The sequence below is a fragment of the Nicotiana tabacum genome, chromosome 2 (assembly GCF_000715075.1).
Source record: "Nicotiana tabacum cultivar K326 chromosome 2, ASM71507v2, whole genome shotgun sequence".
NCBI lineage: Eukaryota > Viridiplantae > Streptophyta > Magnoliopsida > Solanales > Solanaceae > Nicotiana > Nicotiana tabacum.
The window spans coordinates 28,698,497-28,715,904 of NC_134081.1; the positions used below are offsets into that span (position 1 = coordinate 28,698,497).

A 17,408-nucleotide genomic window follows, 5' to 3' on the forward strand; every position below is an offset into this window, starting at 1 on the left:
CAATTCGGCTCATTAGTACCAACAACCCTTTTTCGCTTCTCAGATTCTCTCACCACGCGATCCGGTGGTGCGGTGATATTGGTAGGAACAAAGACACTTCCCTTATCAACAAGTTCTTCCAACCCCTCCACGGCTCGACGCATTCTCCCAACGAACTCTTGTGTAATCTCCCCCAGATTAAATGACGCGGTCATTCCCTCCTCACTATTTCGAAGTAGTGGATTACTCATCTGGAAAACAAAATGAGACATAATGAGGAAATTAGCTTCCTATCTTGAGCTCTATCGCACGATCTGGAGTATCAAAGAAGTGTTAAATTCCTAAATATCTAAGTAGCCTCCTCATTATAGATGTGGTCGACAATACACCAATAAGAAGGACTCAACTAGACACGGCTCCGAGATATCCTAGGACACTTTAAAACCTTAGGCTCTGATACCAAGTTTGTCATGCCCCAAACTCAGGGAGCGCGACCGGCGCTCAACCGAGAGAACCCGGCCGATCAAGCCTGTTAGATTTCCTTCTACCCATCTCATCCATGAATAAAGAGGAGATGTACTCCATTAATCAATCACTGAAAAGATTTTATTAACAACTTCCTTTTCATTCTCATTAGCAGCTTCATTCATAATTTCCAAAACATTACGAGTTTATAGAATTAATGAAAAACATGATTTCCAAATACCAACATTTGTAGTTCAATTCCCAACTTCAACCACAACCCACAACCTGTCTACGGAGCCTCTAAATATAATAGAAGAGTAATATGGAAATGCCGGCAACATGGCCTCAGCTATACCTTCAAATACAGTACATGAGAAACAAAAGATACATGACCTCGAAATTAAGTGGGGATCACCAAATCAGCTGAAAAGAGTGTACTGCTATCATTGATCAATGTCGCCTGCTGAGGAACTACCTGCATCCATTAAAGATGCAGCGCCCCCGGCAAAAGGGACGTTAGTACTGTCGAATAGCACTAGTAAATATAGTTAAAAATTCTCTTTCAAAATAGAATGCCCATATAAGAAAAGGCAACACATAGAAGCAGCAAGTCACAATCAACAATATCCAAATGTCCAGTTAAAACATAATAATTTTTTAAAATACGAACTTCATATATAATTTTTGGTTGGGAGATTATTAGCACCGATATACCACCGTCTTTGTTAGCACGGAGTCCGAACACGCCCGATCGGCTAGGCCATCTCCCCACTGACAATGTGGTTTGACAGGTGATGCGAAAGAAAGTTGTTACCAAGAGTAGTACCACCATGTGCGCAACATGGCGTCTGATCTCCACCTGATTAGCTAGGCCGCCTTCCCACATATGCCGTGTGGGTTGACTTTTCCAATCCACAAAGGTTCCAGTTTCATCCCAATTAAGGGGAATAATATCACAATTTCCTAAAGGTTCCAATTTTATCCCAAATAAGGGGAATAATCACAATCCACTCCTACACCGGCACGTGTAGTTTCAGGTATGGGCCTTATGACCCACCCTTCCTCGGTTTTGCTAATGATGCTCCCAAAAATATTTTTGATTTGATTTGCAAACAAAAATATCATAAATACAATTGTACTCATCTCAACATCTTTCACATTGTATAAATTCTCATTAGTATTTTCAGTCATTCACAACGACAATATTTCCTTGGCTCATTAGGCCATTGACAAGATTCTTTATTCATGGAGCAATGGCCGTATTTCATATTCCACACTTTCACCTCTTTTAATTTCAAGATCACCATCAAATATCAAGATATAGAATATTCCAAAAAATCGCAACTTTAAGTTCATTAGAAATGAACAATTTAAGCACAATAGATTTCTTTCCAAAAAAATAGAGTAAAATAATTGGCAATTGATACGCAAGTTCAAATCATCAACAAGTGACACCCTATTTATTCTTGAAATACTTTCCCCCAAAAATGATAATGTACAATTTTGACTCATGAGTATATAGAACTCGAATCACACTGGATATATTTATAAAGCAAGGCATTAGTTAAAGCAGCCACTTATGGGCATGAATTGAGTACAAAAGCCTTAAGGCAATTCTATTTTCGAAATCGTTTTTAGACAATCGAGTCGAGGTTCATTTCACATTCTTTATCGCATTCTCTCAAATCAGTTGCACTACTAACTACAATCATAACTTAAATTTTTGGCACGTTGGCCACACACTATATCCCCAATTCAATTATTTCGTCTCCAGCCACCTTTATAGGTTATCAACAATAAGACATTTCCAATCAAGACTTTAGGTATACATATGAGCAATTATGAGTCTTAAGCATATCGAGTTTTTCTCACCCAATTGGTATACTAGTTTTCATTTAAAACACAACCCAAAGCCACACTATTTTAATACGCAAACCATACTTTGAACATCTATCTTTTGACATAAGGCTCATTCGGAATAAACAAGTTTATAGGGAGTAACCCGGAATATAGAAGTTAGGAATCTTGAGCCAATCATACTTGATCTTACGGAAACATTATGGATATCTATTCTAAGAGAGAAAGTTTAGCCAACATACCTCGTTTTGAGCTTTTCTTAAATTACTACAACGTTTCGGAAATTATAGCAATCCCAATCTATTTTGAGACATAACAAAATTGAACCATAATTAGGAAGATATTCATGGTCTCAGCTCATTTGAGCATTTTATCAAACACTAGGTGTGCAAATTTAACTACAAGGTTCTTTTACAAGATTTTTTTCACTTCACAACCCAATGTTTACTTTTTTGAGCTCAAGAATCTTCCCACAAACCTTATTAGTACAAGCATGTACAAATAATACTCTTATACCCAAGAATCATACTCCAATTCAACCTTCTTTTACCCAAATTCGAAATTAAAAAACTAGGGTATGGAACCTTACCTCTTAGATGAAGATCTTGTGGGTTTTCCTTGTTAATCTTCCAAGATCTGAGCAAGACTTGATGAATAATTAGCCTAGGGTTTCCTCTCTCTCTAAAACATTCTCCCTTCTCTCTAAAACATCAGTTTTTTGCTCAGAAATGATCCAAAGCGTGTATTTAACGAAGTAGGGTCGGGTTTTAAAAACCCAAAAATGGAGCTCCGGGACAGGTTCTGCGGTCGCATATGCGACCTCATAATGGTTATGCGGACCGCATATCGGTCGCATAATTGGTGTCCAAAATATCCAAAAAATCTGTCTGAGTCTGCGATCACTATGCGGTCCGCATAACTATTATGCGGTCGCATAATGCACCGCAGAACAGTTATGCGGTCGCATAGTCAACCGCATAATTGCTCCCAGATTAACCCTCTCCTGCCTCACTTCTGCGGCCATTATGCGGCCCGCATATCGATTATGCGGTCACATAATGGACCGCATAAACGCGCTTTTTCGCCAAAAATTTTCCTTTACTTTTCGGTGCATTATTCAACCCAAAAAGTCCGAGCCGCGGCGAGAAGAATTTCTAAAATCCTTAAGCACGTATACCTACTCCGGCACCACGAAACCTTGAATTCATTTGCGAAATTTTACGGGGCTGTACACTTAAATACTTCAAAATTTTTCGAGGTGTTACAGTGATACTCAGTCTTAGGTGAAGGATAAGACATGTCCTAAGCCAACCCCCAGGGCGCGCATGGATTATGATCCTAAGACGAGAAGCGCCACGACATGTCTAGGGCCAAGTGCCTAGACATCTTACGGGCGACACAATTGGAGCATGCCTTCTAGGTAGGCTTCACCAACAGACACATGATCGTGCTTGAAAACCTGGGAAAGGAGATAGATTGGTCTGCAGCGAGGGGAACTACAGGCGCTACACGGACAATTCGGTGCCGCTGGCGAGCGTAAGGAAATGGCCTGTGACATCCTACATTATTTAGTTCAAACAACCTTATATTCTAAATGCTTTCTATGAGGACTTTTCGGGAACTCTAGTACCAAGAACAGTCCCGACTTGTCATAACTTTTTCTAACTTGTATTAAATATGTCCTTATTAAAAAGAAAAAAATTCATCTTGTACATTGTATTTCGTAGTTTGTATTTTACAAAATATTGATCCACATTTATATTATCGGTATTTTTATTTGCTGCCATCTACGTTATAATTTCCTACAAATAGAGTAATTAAGTCTTCCTCTCACCATCAACTATCGGTATTTGGCAATCATCAGACAAGATAAGATATCTATCTATGTTTGTTCACTTTACCTTAATTAATTTGTAGTTTTCATTCAAGTGCGACGTAAATGATAGCATTTTAGACACAAATGGTAAAAAAGCAATATAGAACTCCACCTAACTCAAGATCAATGGACAACCATAGAACTACTATTCAATATTTAAAACATTTGCCTAACACTCAGTGTGAAATACATATTAATTAATTGTATTCAAGCGGTAAAAGTATATTTAGAAGATGTACTGAAATTTATTTATTGACTTGGCATAAACACCATGTATGATAATTTTCCCCCTAATATTATTCAAATATGTTAAGAAATATATAGTTTTGTTGTTCTATTATAAGTTATTTTTCACTTTTTGTGGCCTCTATCAGTCTATTTTAAAAAAATGTCAGGAAATAGAGATATTATATTTCTATTAAACATATCAAGAATAAAAGAAGTGTACCAACGGGGATGTAGCTCAGATGGTAGAGCGCTCGCTTAGCATGCGAGAGGCACGGGGATCGATACCCCGCATCTCCATTTATCTTTTATTTTTCTTCTTTTCTATTGAACTGATGCTAGCTAATTGCTTGCTGCTGATTGCCGAATGCGAGTAATTGCAAATTCTTGAACCTTTCTATTTCCACGTGAAGCTCCAAATTTCTTTGTTTTTTATATTTATTTTTGCTTTTGGTTAATTAATTTTATTTTCACTAGGCCTGGATGCAAGTGGCTGCTGAGTTGATAAATTGTAAAGTTTTGTAACTCCTGATACAGAGAAAAGAGTAATATTCATTTGAGACTGCATTGTTAGAAGGAAGTCTAAATAGGATGCGTCCTATTTAATTTATAATTTTAAAGAAACAATTAGCATTAATATTATGAGAATTAATCGTAAATTGACAAGTTTTATATTAACTATTAACCTATTGCAATATGCTTCTTATTTAGATTTGAAATCGACAATAAAAGCAAGCTCACACAAGCGTAATACCGGTCTTGAAACCAACAACATGAGCAAGTTCACACAGACATAATTGTTATTGTCGTAGAAAATGCTGACCAAAAAAAGGAAAAAACGCAACATAGATAGGAAATAGTATATAGGGTAAAATATGATATGACGCGTGGTTGACTAAAATGAGGATATATGAAATCCAAGATGGAATGGCTGAGGACCGAACGCAGCCACTGCGCTTGTCACCGAAACGGATAACGTTCATAAAAGTGTATTAAATACTCTGCGTCCAGTAGCATTTACTAAGGAATATTCTACATCATTAAGAGCGACGATCCGTTACAAAAAATTTGGCATTTACACTCAACGTTACATCTTCATCAATGACCCTAATAATTGACATTAAAGACGGCACGATCCTAGGACCTTCTTCCCTAGACATTAGGGTTGTTCATTTGGATCGGATATCCGAAATTCGAACCGATCCGTTCAATTTCAGATTTCGGATTGTGTTTATTAAAATTTCGGATTTCGGATCAGATTCAGATTGGTATAATTTTAATACTATCCGATCCGAAATTCGAAATTATTAGGGCATGTATAAATATTAAACTTTAATGTAGGATAATTAGTACTTTCTTTACATTTTTCTCCAAGTTATTACCTTTACAATTGATGGATTTAGCTACATTGGTACCATAGTACTCTCATAATTGCAGAAACATGAATTTTCTTACTGTATTGCCTCTTTTACAAAGAAAATATACATATGAGTTTGCAACTTTGAGGCATAATAATCCGATCCGAAATTCGAAAATCTGATCCGATCCAAACTTTAAAATCTAATCCAATCCGATATTAATTCAGATCGGATTCAGATTGCATTTTTTAGAATTCGAAATTCGATATCTGATCTGAAATATGTTAAATCAGATTCGATCTGATCCATGCACAGCCCTACTAGACATAGCTATAAATCGTGAACTTAGTTATCAATTGTAAGGGACACGAAATTTCTGGCAAGAACATATATTATATTCTATACAAAGCTATATACAATTTTACTCTCTTGCTTTTTGATCTCATTATTACTGTGTTCGGAAACCGTGTTCACGTAATCACTATTTTTGCTATTTCATCTGCATTCCAAGGCTAAGTACTGCGTATTTCTTCGATTATTATATTATTTCAGGATCAAATTAGTGATCATTCAAAACCTCAGGAAAAGGTTGGAAGGAGCAAAAAGCAAATGGCCCGAAGAGTTGACCGGAGTCCTAAGGGCCTACGGCGAAATCAAGTACAGGAGAAACTCTTTTTTCCCTCATGTACGGTGTTGAATCCCTAATCCCGGTTGAAGTGGGCAAACCCACTTTGAGATATTCTCAAACAAATGAAGAATCAAACAACGAAGCAATGCTAATTAACTTGGAACTACTCGAGGGACGCAGGGACTTGGTGCATGTAAGAATGGCGGCTCAAAAGCAGAGGATGAAGCGATATTACAATTGGAGAGCCAACTTCCATTTTTCCAAAGTAGGAGACTTGGTTCTAAGAAAAGTAACACAAAATACCCAGGAGCTCAACACGGGAAAGCTAGGTCCAACGTGGAAAAGCCCTTACCGGATTTCAGATGTCACTAGGAAAGGTTCATACGAGTTGGAGAACCAGAATGGAGACAAGTAGCCCAACAACTAGAATGTGGCACACCTCAAAAGATATTATTGCTGATGAACAACACTCAAACAGAAAGTGTGTGCTGCACTCTTTTTCCCTTCGTTTAGATTGTGTCCCAATTAGGTTTTTCTCGCAAGGTTTTTAACGAGACAGTGACGGAAAGCATACTACGAAGACAGCAACAATAAAACCTTTGATAGCAAGGCAAACGAACAAGCTTCCACTCGGGGATGATTAGGTATTCTTTGGTTCGATAGCGAATTCTCACCGGGAAGTTAAGTTTGCTACCGAACAGAGGTTACCCGACCGTTCACGGGCACAAACGACCAGAGGACTGTTAGGTATTCTTTCGCTTGATAACATGGATTCCTAAGGGGAAACAAGATATGTTCTAATTCACATTCTGCGCATTCAAATATTGGGGGGAATAGTATGAGGATACGGCAACAATGACTGTCACGTCAACAGGGAACGAAAATCCGAAAACAAAATACATCATCGGGACCGGGGATTGCGCAGCCAACCCCGCAGAAACAAGGTGTACAAGATAGCCACAAGTAATGGCAATTTCTTTTATGCATAGAAAAATGCTTATGTAATTTCTGAAAATAGAAGGAATAAAATGAAATCCTTTTGCTTTTATCTTGTTTCTTGTCTGAACGATGAGCTAACTTTGTCATTTGAAAGTTAAAAAAGTATTTCAAATGTTAGTGCCGTAATGAACAGGAGACGTCCTCTTCAAGAGCACCGTAAACATAAGAGGGCCCTCTCTTACAAAAACCCTCATGTTAAAGGGTTGGTTCCGGGCGAATCAATGCCTGGAATCCAAAATTCCATCGGGGAAAAATACATCCGAAGTCGCATATGAAAAGGATGCAAAAAGCAAACTTGTGCAAATATTCATAAAAACCCTCACGTAAAAGGATAATACTCGGAACCAAAATGCTTCGAAGAAAAGGCATCCGAGACTACACATACTAAAACACGAATTGAACAACATGCGCAGAATACTTGAGCAAATGCATAAGTTAAATGCTTGCATGGATATTCAAACGAAAGTAAGACTCAAATGGCACTTGAATATAAAGAAGAAAATATGTCTTTATTTACAAGAACGGGCCAAAACGTTACAAGTGCAAAATGGAAAAAGAAAAAGCTAAACTGCAGCGCCTCCGGGACCAGGAGGAAGAGAAGTATCCGCATTGCCGGGAAAAGTAGGTGTTCAGTCGATGGCTTAACGCTTTCCCTAGTTTGATATCCGTCCTCATCGCCTTCCGATCCTTCTTCAGTTTTTGAAAACTCGGAACCAGAATCAGAAGAACTTGGAGCATCAGATTGCACTGGGAGTCTATTTTATGCAGCCAACTGAAGCTCTCGGGCCTTAGCAATTTCGGCATCAACACCAATGATACCAGCTTTGGCCTCTTCCAAGGTTTTCCTCCTCATGCTATACATGGAATAAGTTTTTTCAATAATGAGGGAAGCCGCTCGACGCTTAAGTTCTTCTTTTAGTTGAATAACCTCGGCGGAAAGGTTTTCCCGGGTGGATCTAGTAGATTTGAGGCTGACGTCAAGCGCGCGGACAGTTGAACTAAAGAGCCTATTATGATCGATAGTTTTCATGTACTTCTCTTTTAGCTGGGCATATTTCACCTCCACAACAGCAAGATCTTCACTTTTGGAGTTCAAGCCTGCCTCCAAGTTAATCACTCTTTCAGCGCAGGTAGCCTCACGGACGGTAGCAGCAAAAATGACGTTTTGGACTTCTGCCCAGTTGGCCTTGGCCTCATCAAAATTGACCCTTAGCGGCCCAATTTCTTGGTTGAGGTTTACCACTTCTTGCTCGTTTTGCTGCAAACGATCCTTCAAAACATCGGCCTCAGTAGCTCTGGTTTCCAGTTCCGAGAGGCGGAGAACAGTCTGGTCCCGTTCTGCCAAAAGTTGATCCCGTTCAAAAGTAAGTTCTTCCTTCTCACGAATCAATCTTTGAAGGCCCTCAGAGGTAAGAAAGTTGGCCTATAAAATAAGAAGAGGAAAAACTTAGAATACACTCGTTCAAAAGTAGAAGAAATAATAGAGGAAAGAAGGAACGTACCGCTGTGGCGTTATGCATAGCATTGTTCAACAAACACTCGCCCGAGAGTGTCTGAATCTTTTCCCAATCTTTTTCTGAAGCAAAAGGCTTCAGGTAATTAGTAAGCTCCACCGGCCGCGATAGCAGGTTGCACCCGATAGAGACCGAAAAAGTAATATTCCTCCTCCTTTGTGGATCTTCAGAAGGAGCAACATAATTTTGCCTCAAGTTCCCATGAATTGGGGACTGTGGAAGAGGAACACCTTCTTCATGGTTAGGTGCGGTCGATGGAGATGGTGTAGCAACAGCTGGTGAAAGAGTAGACGAAGATGGAAATAGTGAAGCAGTTGCTGGTGTTGGTGAAGGTGGAGATGAAGCAGATGGAGTTGAAGAGAAAGAAGCAGTTGCATCAAATGCAGTGCTGGTTGTTTGATGCTCGCCAACCAAAGACGGCAAGGACCTGGTACTCAGCCCCGCAGCACCGGTTGCAGCAATTAGGGCCCGAAAATGGAGTTGGCACATTCTACCAAATTAGACTCTCCCCAAAGTGCCGAGATATCGTCTTCAGTTGGAGTAACTATCTCAACAAATTGAGCATCTTGTTGAGATGATGAGGATCGTCGCCTTCTGTGTAAAGAAGCTCCCTCATCAACAGCTGCTTCTTCATCATCAATCAACATGGTGTCTACGACCGGCCCATAAGGAGAACCATCCATCGGAGATGATTCGGGGGCATCAACCTTTACCCTTTTATTCTTTTCCCCGGCGGCGGAGGAGTGTCCTCTCTTTGTTTGTTTATCCTTTGTCCGGGGACTCCGTAAAGAAATATTTGCACCCGAAACAGGCTCGGAGATACCTGTTCGAGTAAGTGATTCCTGAAGCAGCCTCGCTGCATCAGTAGGATTAGCCAGAATGTCCTCCCCGGGGACAACAACAGAGCCCGCAGGTAAACCTAATTCCATGAACAAAGTCAGAAAGGTTCAACCAAGTTCTTCATATACAAAAATGAAAGCAAGGTAAATTAGAGTTACCATGATTTTTGGCCTTCCACCCGTATTTAAGGGTTAGTGTTTTCTACGAACGAGTTTCGGGCATTATGACGTCCAAAATCTTCTGAACCCACCGGTTCAAACCTTCCACCACCGGTGGGAGCCATCGAGTTGCTGAAATATGTGAATGGTGACGAGATGATACGGCGATAAAAGAATATCTAATAAGAGGAATATTATACAAAGAACTAACGAGTGCGGTTCCAAGCAACCAGAAAAGATAGAGCCGTTGTCGGAATGATGTCGTTGGTGGCAACTGCAACGAACCGCTCCATCCACCCACAATCATTGTTATCATCCATGTTAGACAATAAAGCATGGTGGCCACGCTTGCAAAGGTTTATCATTCCCCAGCGGAAGATTTTTGGGGAATAGAGATTCATCACATGAGCTAAGGTTAGTTCCTCCCAGTTTCTTGGCACAAGCGTTGGAGGCAGGCGATCGTCCTCCACACCGAAGGACTTACCTGTGCCAAACATACCTGGTAGCGAAGGCAAAACTCCGCAATCACGGAATCAAGCTCTCCGCTCAAAGAAAACGCATCCAAAGTAAAGGAATACGTGAAAAAGTATGTAAAACCTTCCTTGGGAAGGGTCACTCGCTCTAATAGATCAGGAGCTATGATTTCCAACTCATTGCAGCGACAGTCCTCCTTTACAGTAGGAATACTAGAAGGACGAATGGAAGAAGAGTATCTACTAACAACCCATGTACGAGGGTTAGCAGTAGGAAATTTTTCTTCAAAATCCTTTGAAGTACTAAGCCTTCTTGGGAATATGGAATCTACTATTGGAGGAACGGAATCCTCGGTTTTGTTCTTATTCTTCGTAGAACCACCACGTTTGGAGGAAGAAGGTAAAGAGTTTGTGTTTGAAGAAAATTAGAAAAAGGATGGAAAACAAGAATGCAAATTAGAAGCTCAAGCAATTGTGAAACGCAAAGGAAAAGAAAGTTGCATATAAGTAAAATTTTGGCAGCTAAATTCATGGCCATGATTACCTTGATAACCGGCTAAAGCTGTGCTGAATCATGGGATAACGCGTGTTCGGGGCATTAAATACGGAGAGACGTGCGTCTAATCAACTATCATAGACCTTTAGAGGGAATTATAGTTATTCCTACCAAAAAGGCGTCTCTACCAACTTTCCGGTAACACAAAGTTATGTCACCGAAAAGCAGGGAGACTATCTGTATAGGGTAAAATATGATATGACGCGTGGCTGACTAAAAGGAGGAGACGTGGAATCCAAGATGGAATGGCTGAGGACCGAACACAGCCACTGCGCTTGTCACCGGAACGAATAATGTTCATAAAAGTGTATTAAATGCTCTACGCCCGGTAGCATTTATTAAGGAATATTCTACAGCATCAAGAGCGACAGTCCGTTACAAAGAATTTAGCATTTACGCTCAACGTTACATCTTCATCAATGGCCCTCATAATTGACATTAAAGGAGGGCGACCTTCTTCCCTAGACATAACTATAAATAGTGAGCTCAGTTATCATTGTAAGGGACACAAAATTTCTGGCAAGAACATATATTATATTCTATACAAAACTTTATACAATTTCACTCTCTTGCTTTTTGATCTCATCATTGCTGTGTTCGAAAACCGTGTTCACGGAATCACTATCTTTGCTATTTTATCTACATTCTAAGGCTAAATATTGTGTATTTCTTCGATTATTATATTATTTAAGGATCAAATTAGTTCACTTGTCTAGAAACCACATATAAATTTAACTGTATCGTTTTACAGGCAAACAAAAATCACGTATAAATTCAACTGTATCATTTTACGGATAAACAAATAATTTTTTTTTTTTAGATTTATCTATGAAGGTTAGTGGTCTTAGTATATGCACCCAACCAAATTATTTGAATGTAGTCATTTATCCCGCTTATTTGAATGACGCGTGGATTTAGTCAAATATATCCTTCAACAGTGCAAATTAAGAAAAGGCCAAGGACAAAGGGCATCAGTATGTTAATTTAATGATAGAAAACTAGTATACAAATACGATGAAGGGTATTTCTGGAATTTCGTTGACTCCAGCTGTTGTGCAACTTCTTACTATCTGCTCCTGGTTCTGACGTTTATTACTGTAGCTGTGCGAGGTTTTGATCAATAATGTCCCTTATCTTTGAGTGTAGGTCTATTTTGGTCCCTCAAATATAGTCCTGAGCATATTTAGTCTCTTAAGTATGTTAAAGTGGAGCATCTTTAGTCTCACTGACACAATGTGTTCAAAAACTAATGGTGTTACCCAACTCTGATTCATGAAGCAAATCTTCTGCTCTGAAGCAAAAGTTGCCTCTTTTTTTATTGGATAACGCAAATTATCACTTTAATTTCTCATTTTTAGATAATGTCTTCTAAAATTTCGACCTTGAAAATATCTCCTTTTGTGGCAGTTTTCAATGAGAAAATGTTACTGTATGACCGCTATAAAAATAATAGCCGAAAAATATATAAAATTTGTATATTTTGTATATATATATATATTTCTTTTTATTTTTTTTTGTATGTTAATATACAAAAAATATACAAACTTTATATACTTATTTCGCTACCAGATGTAAATTTGGCACGGGCTAAAAATGATAATACAATCTGGTTATTCGTTTGCTTCAATAATATGCTTAGAAGTGATCATGGCAGCTCTATTTTTTTCAAATTTTAACTTATTTTTTTGGAAAAATCAACCGAAATTTTTAAATATACACAAAATAATTTACAAATTTTATACATTTTTTCGGCTATTATTTTAACGGCGGCTATACAGTGTCATTTTCTCATTGAACACTGGCACAGAATAGGATATTTTCAAGATCAAAATTTTAGAAAACATTATCTAAAAATGAGAAATTAAAGTGATAATTTACGTTATCCAATAAAATGAGAGGAAACATTTTGCTTTAGAGCAGAAGATTTGCTTCATGAATCAGAGTTGGGTAACACCATTACTTTTTGAATATATTGTGTAAGTGAGACTAAAGGTGCTCCACTTTAGTATACTTAAGGGACTAAATATGCTCAGGGTTATATTTGATGGACCAAAATAGACCTACCCTCAAAGATAAGAGACAATATTGATCAAAATCTCTGTCAGTAAGATTAAAGATGCTCCACTTTAACATATTTAAGGGACTAAATATGCTCAGGATTATATTTAAAGGACCAAAATAGACCTACCCTCACCTCAAAGATAAGAAACAATATTGGTCAAAACCTCTAGTTGCGCCTTTAAGGCTTCAGTAAATTTAAGTCTGAGCCCTCTTCAGTAATTGTATAAGGAGTGCAACTTTTCTCTCTTTCACCAAAACTAGTATATGTACCTGCACGTTGCGCAGAATCATTACAAATAAAAAAAGTGCGGTGAGAGATAATAGAAACCGATGTATATTACAGACTAAATTTACGGAGCGCATTCAAAAAAATTAAAGCAAAAAACTAATAGATGAAAATATCACTAAGGCCTTAAAAGAGAAAAATATGTCATAAGTACATCACTTAAAAGGGCTACAATAAAAAATATCACATTTACTTTAAATCTAATTTCAGCTCCAGTCCCAAACGAAGCTTAATCAAGGCGCCCCAGCTCATATTTTAAGCAGCTCCAACATAAACCACATATTTTCTTTAACCCTAATCTCATCCCGTACTTTAAAGTAGCCCCACATATAGCAAATAGCACTTGTGCAATATCAAATATGATGGCTGAAGAAAAATGAATTGGAAAAATCATCCCTGAAAGTATACTTGAGATCCAAAACAGGGCATTCCCATTTTCGCAATAATCAACAAATACATTTTCAATGTTCAATTTCTAATCAATGGTTTAATGCAAAAATAAATTACATAAATTCTCTATTTTCTTGAGGACAAAATCATCGACCAAGTCTTGATAGAATTAATATAACATTAGCTCAACTCCATCATCCTGTTATTGCAGCTTGAACTTGTCATGCTAGTCTCACCAAATGAAAATCTCTCAAAAGACTGAGCATTAAGTACTAATATGACATAATAAGAAATAGTCAGTAGAGAAAACATGCATAAAATAAAGTAACATGAAAAAAAAAACATAGTTTAACTATTAAAAAAATACCTCCAACGACCTTTTTAAGTGAAAAATAAGGATTACCCATACCGATTATTTTCCGTCATTTTCGATAAAAGCACTTTCTCTAAAATATGGAATTTTTAAGTCGCTAAAACTAAGTAAAGTATAAACAAAAAGTATATAAATAAAAAGCTTTTTGCCTCATTCGTCAATTCTTTAAAATTGTTCAAAACTTCAAAGTACTACACTTACCATTACAACTAAACACTACTGAAGCTTAAACTTTTGGCTTAGCAAAATGAATGTTATTCATCTGTAAACACATTGATTTTCAATAGCAGCAAAACTTTTAGAGTTCAGATAAGTCCAACTATATTTTCAACAGTTAATAAATCAAGGCTTGCCTTCTAACATGATTTCCATATCCTTCGGAAAAAGGTTTTAAAGTTACAGTACTAACAAAAAAAAAAAAATCCTCTTTTAACACCTAATTGAATAAAGCAGAAAGCTAGGCTTATAATCATAAACTCCAAATTGCATTGGTTAAACATAATATTTTTTATAAAGGTTGCAAGCATCATGATGAGTATAAAGTAGATTTATTCTCTTCAAATAAATATTTAGAAGCAGCGATTCTTATAAATATGATATATAAGTTATGAAGTTAAAAGTCAACAATCAGGGTCTCTAAACATGAATATATACTATATAGGCTCGTACCAATACTTCGTAGTAAAAGAATAATCTGTATTTTTTGCTAGCTCAAGCAATATTTCAATCTTATAGGCATGATATCTAAATATTGGTAAAATCCTTTCTTCCATAATAATACTTCTGCAGAATACTTGTTTTACCCCACAGTGGCCAATCCTAAAAATTCTCAATAACTTGTAGGCGGTATGTTATTGCCTATGAACGTGATTTCTAAACAACAAAAAGAATACATGCACACATGTATATCCGACTTAATATTTCAAGCTTCTTATTTTAATTTAATCATTATTCTATTTTTTTTAAGACGCATAGAGGCATGATATCTCTTATGCGGATGGCACCTAGATCCTAATATTTTTTTATACAGATAAAAAGTATACTTTAAATGTGAAAAAGATACGATTAGGAGCATTCGAGGGTCATGAGTCCAAATATATATATATATAAATAAACTGGTGCATCCACAATTTCAAATCGTAAATACGTCTCAAAATATATATATAAAAAAGGATAACTATGCCGATGAAATGGATTGAAATAGAAGATCGATGGATCATCAAAGAGATGGATTGATTTTCTTACCAGGAAAGAGATGGAACTTTTCTGAAGGAAAGTGTGAATCAAAATAAAGACAATGATGATGCTTCTGAGAATCCTGGGCAGAAACATTGGTGGTTTAGGAGTTGAGATGCTTGAAGGAAATTGATAATTTTTAGGGCAAATACGCGCAGGAAGGGAGTTACATCAGTAACTTCCCAATTTAAAATTATTGTTTGATTAAAAATATAGATATTTTATTATTTTGAAATTTAAATAGAAGAAAAACTAATTTTACCTAACTTAACTATTTTTGGCTTAAAATTGACACATGGCATTTTTTTCACGCAACACTTGGCAAAGTCTCATTGATGACTTTTTTCCTTTTAATAATAGATAGATATTTTATTATTTTGAAATTTAAATAGAAGAAAAACTAATTTTACCTAACTTAACTATTTTTGGCTTAAAATTGCCACATGGCATTTTTTTCACGCAACACTTGGCAAAGTCTCATTGATGACTTTTTTCCTTTTAATAATAGATAGATTTTCTATCACACAAAAGAAAACTCCAAAAGCTCTCTGCCTAATTCTCTATTGACAACTTGAAATGAAAACTATCAAATTTGAGTCGAATATAAATGTAACAAAGAAATCAAGCAAAGACCCAGTTGACTACATTAAGCGAGGTCAGTTTATGCTGCCCTGTTTTCCTTCTTTTTTTTTGGGTGTCCTTTTGTTGATTTTCTTTTCAATTGGTTAAATATTTATCAATATTTGCTGCTTCATTTTGTGTTTCGTTTGTAATCATATCATCGCATGCACTGGATTTCGATTTTCATGTCTATTGTTGTTGTTAGTCCATGTATTCTCCCACTTTCCACGGATTTGTTTGCTTCTAATTTTTTTGTCAGCCTATAAATAATAGTACTCCATACTCTTGGATCTCAAATTAGGAAAAACTCCTATAATGTGGTAACTGTAAGATTTGAGTTTTTCACTTCTTTGATGGAGATGAAATTATTGGGGATACTATAGGCTTTGTTTTGACCCATGGCCGTGAATGTTATGGCTCTTTGAATCATTGGTTGCCTTTAATTGTTATTTTTTTCCTCGAAAATTCTCTTGAATGTAAAATAGATATTGTTTGTCCTTTTCACCATTTTATATATCCTTCTCAAATGTAATTTATTGAACTGAAATTGTTTTCTCTGTTGTAGATCTTATCTTATAGATTAGTGGGAATTGATACTTATTTTCGTTTTTTGGCCCCATACGAAATTAAATAGAAATAAACGTGTTCTTCCTAAATCGGTGAACATATTTTATTTTATTGTTCCTTACAGAAAATCTGATTACTAAAAATTAAGATTTTGTTTAATTCATATTAACTGTTGATGTTCATTAGTATAACATACTTAATTTGATTCTCTCCTTTTCACATTCTGAATCCTTCCTTTTTTCAGGGTTGAAGAAAGAAGGTTGGCGAAGTAACAAAGGAAAAAAGTTGGTTAGAGTAAAAAAGCATATGAACAAGAACATAAATCCTCTGCCCCTACTCTTTTCATAAAAATTAGAAAGAAAGCAATAACTGTTTGAGCATATGTATTCACAAACCACAAGCATCAAAGGGTATTATAATGTTGCACTTTGACAATGGACCAAGAAAGGCAGGTAGTCATTGAATGAATTTGCCATACTTGGTTAGGATTCTATCCAAGCAGATTATGTTTTTTCCCCTTGTTATATCTTGTATGTTTCAGTCGGTGTAAATAGGGACCTTTGATGTATAAAAAATATCTTCTCAATGTTGATTTGTTATAATTTTATAGTTGCGCAAATAACAAACAACAATGTCGCACGAAGAAGAGACAACGATTTGTTTGTGGTCCATCACTTGATTGGTTACTTATCCTAAAATCATGTATTCGCCTCTCCCCATTGTATGACTTGTTCAATTCACTCGTAAGCACTTCGCGTTTATATATACAGGGAAAAGTCGCATTTATATATATAGGGTTCGGAAAAGGCTGCGTAAAGATAAACTTGGAGTGTTAATGAGGTCTGCCTCAAACAAATACTCCTCTTGTCCTGCTGGGCAGTGATGTCTTCACTTTCTTTAAAAACTACTAGGAAAAAGACAAGCTATATAGAGGCAGTTAAAACAC

General features: G+C 36.7%; 1 long non-coding RNA gene and 1 other non-coding gene across 2 annotated transcripts; both read left to right on the top strand.

Moving 5' to 3' along the window:
• Nucleotides 1-4,629: 4,629 nt before the first annotated feature.
• On the top strand, nucleotides 4,630-4,702 carry TRNAA-AGC (transfer RNA alanine (anticodon AGC)). The gene has a single exon. It is a non-coding gene; the product is annotated as a tRNA-Ala (tRNA).
• Nucleotides 4,703-15,797: 11,095 nt separating this feature from the next.
• On the top strand, nucleotides 15,798-16,891 carry LOC107758977 (uncharacterized). Its single transcript, XR_001642091.2, has 2 exons — nucleotides 15,798-15,929; nucleotides 16,707-16,891. It is a non-coding gene; the product is annotated as an uncharacterized LOC107758977 (long non-coding RNA).
• Nucleotides 16,892-17,408: the final 517 nt, after the last annotated feature.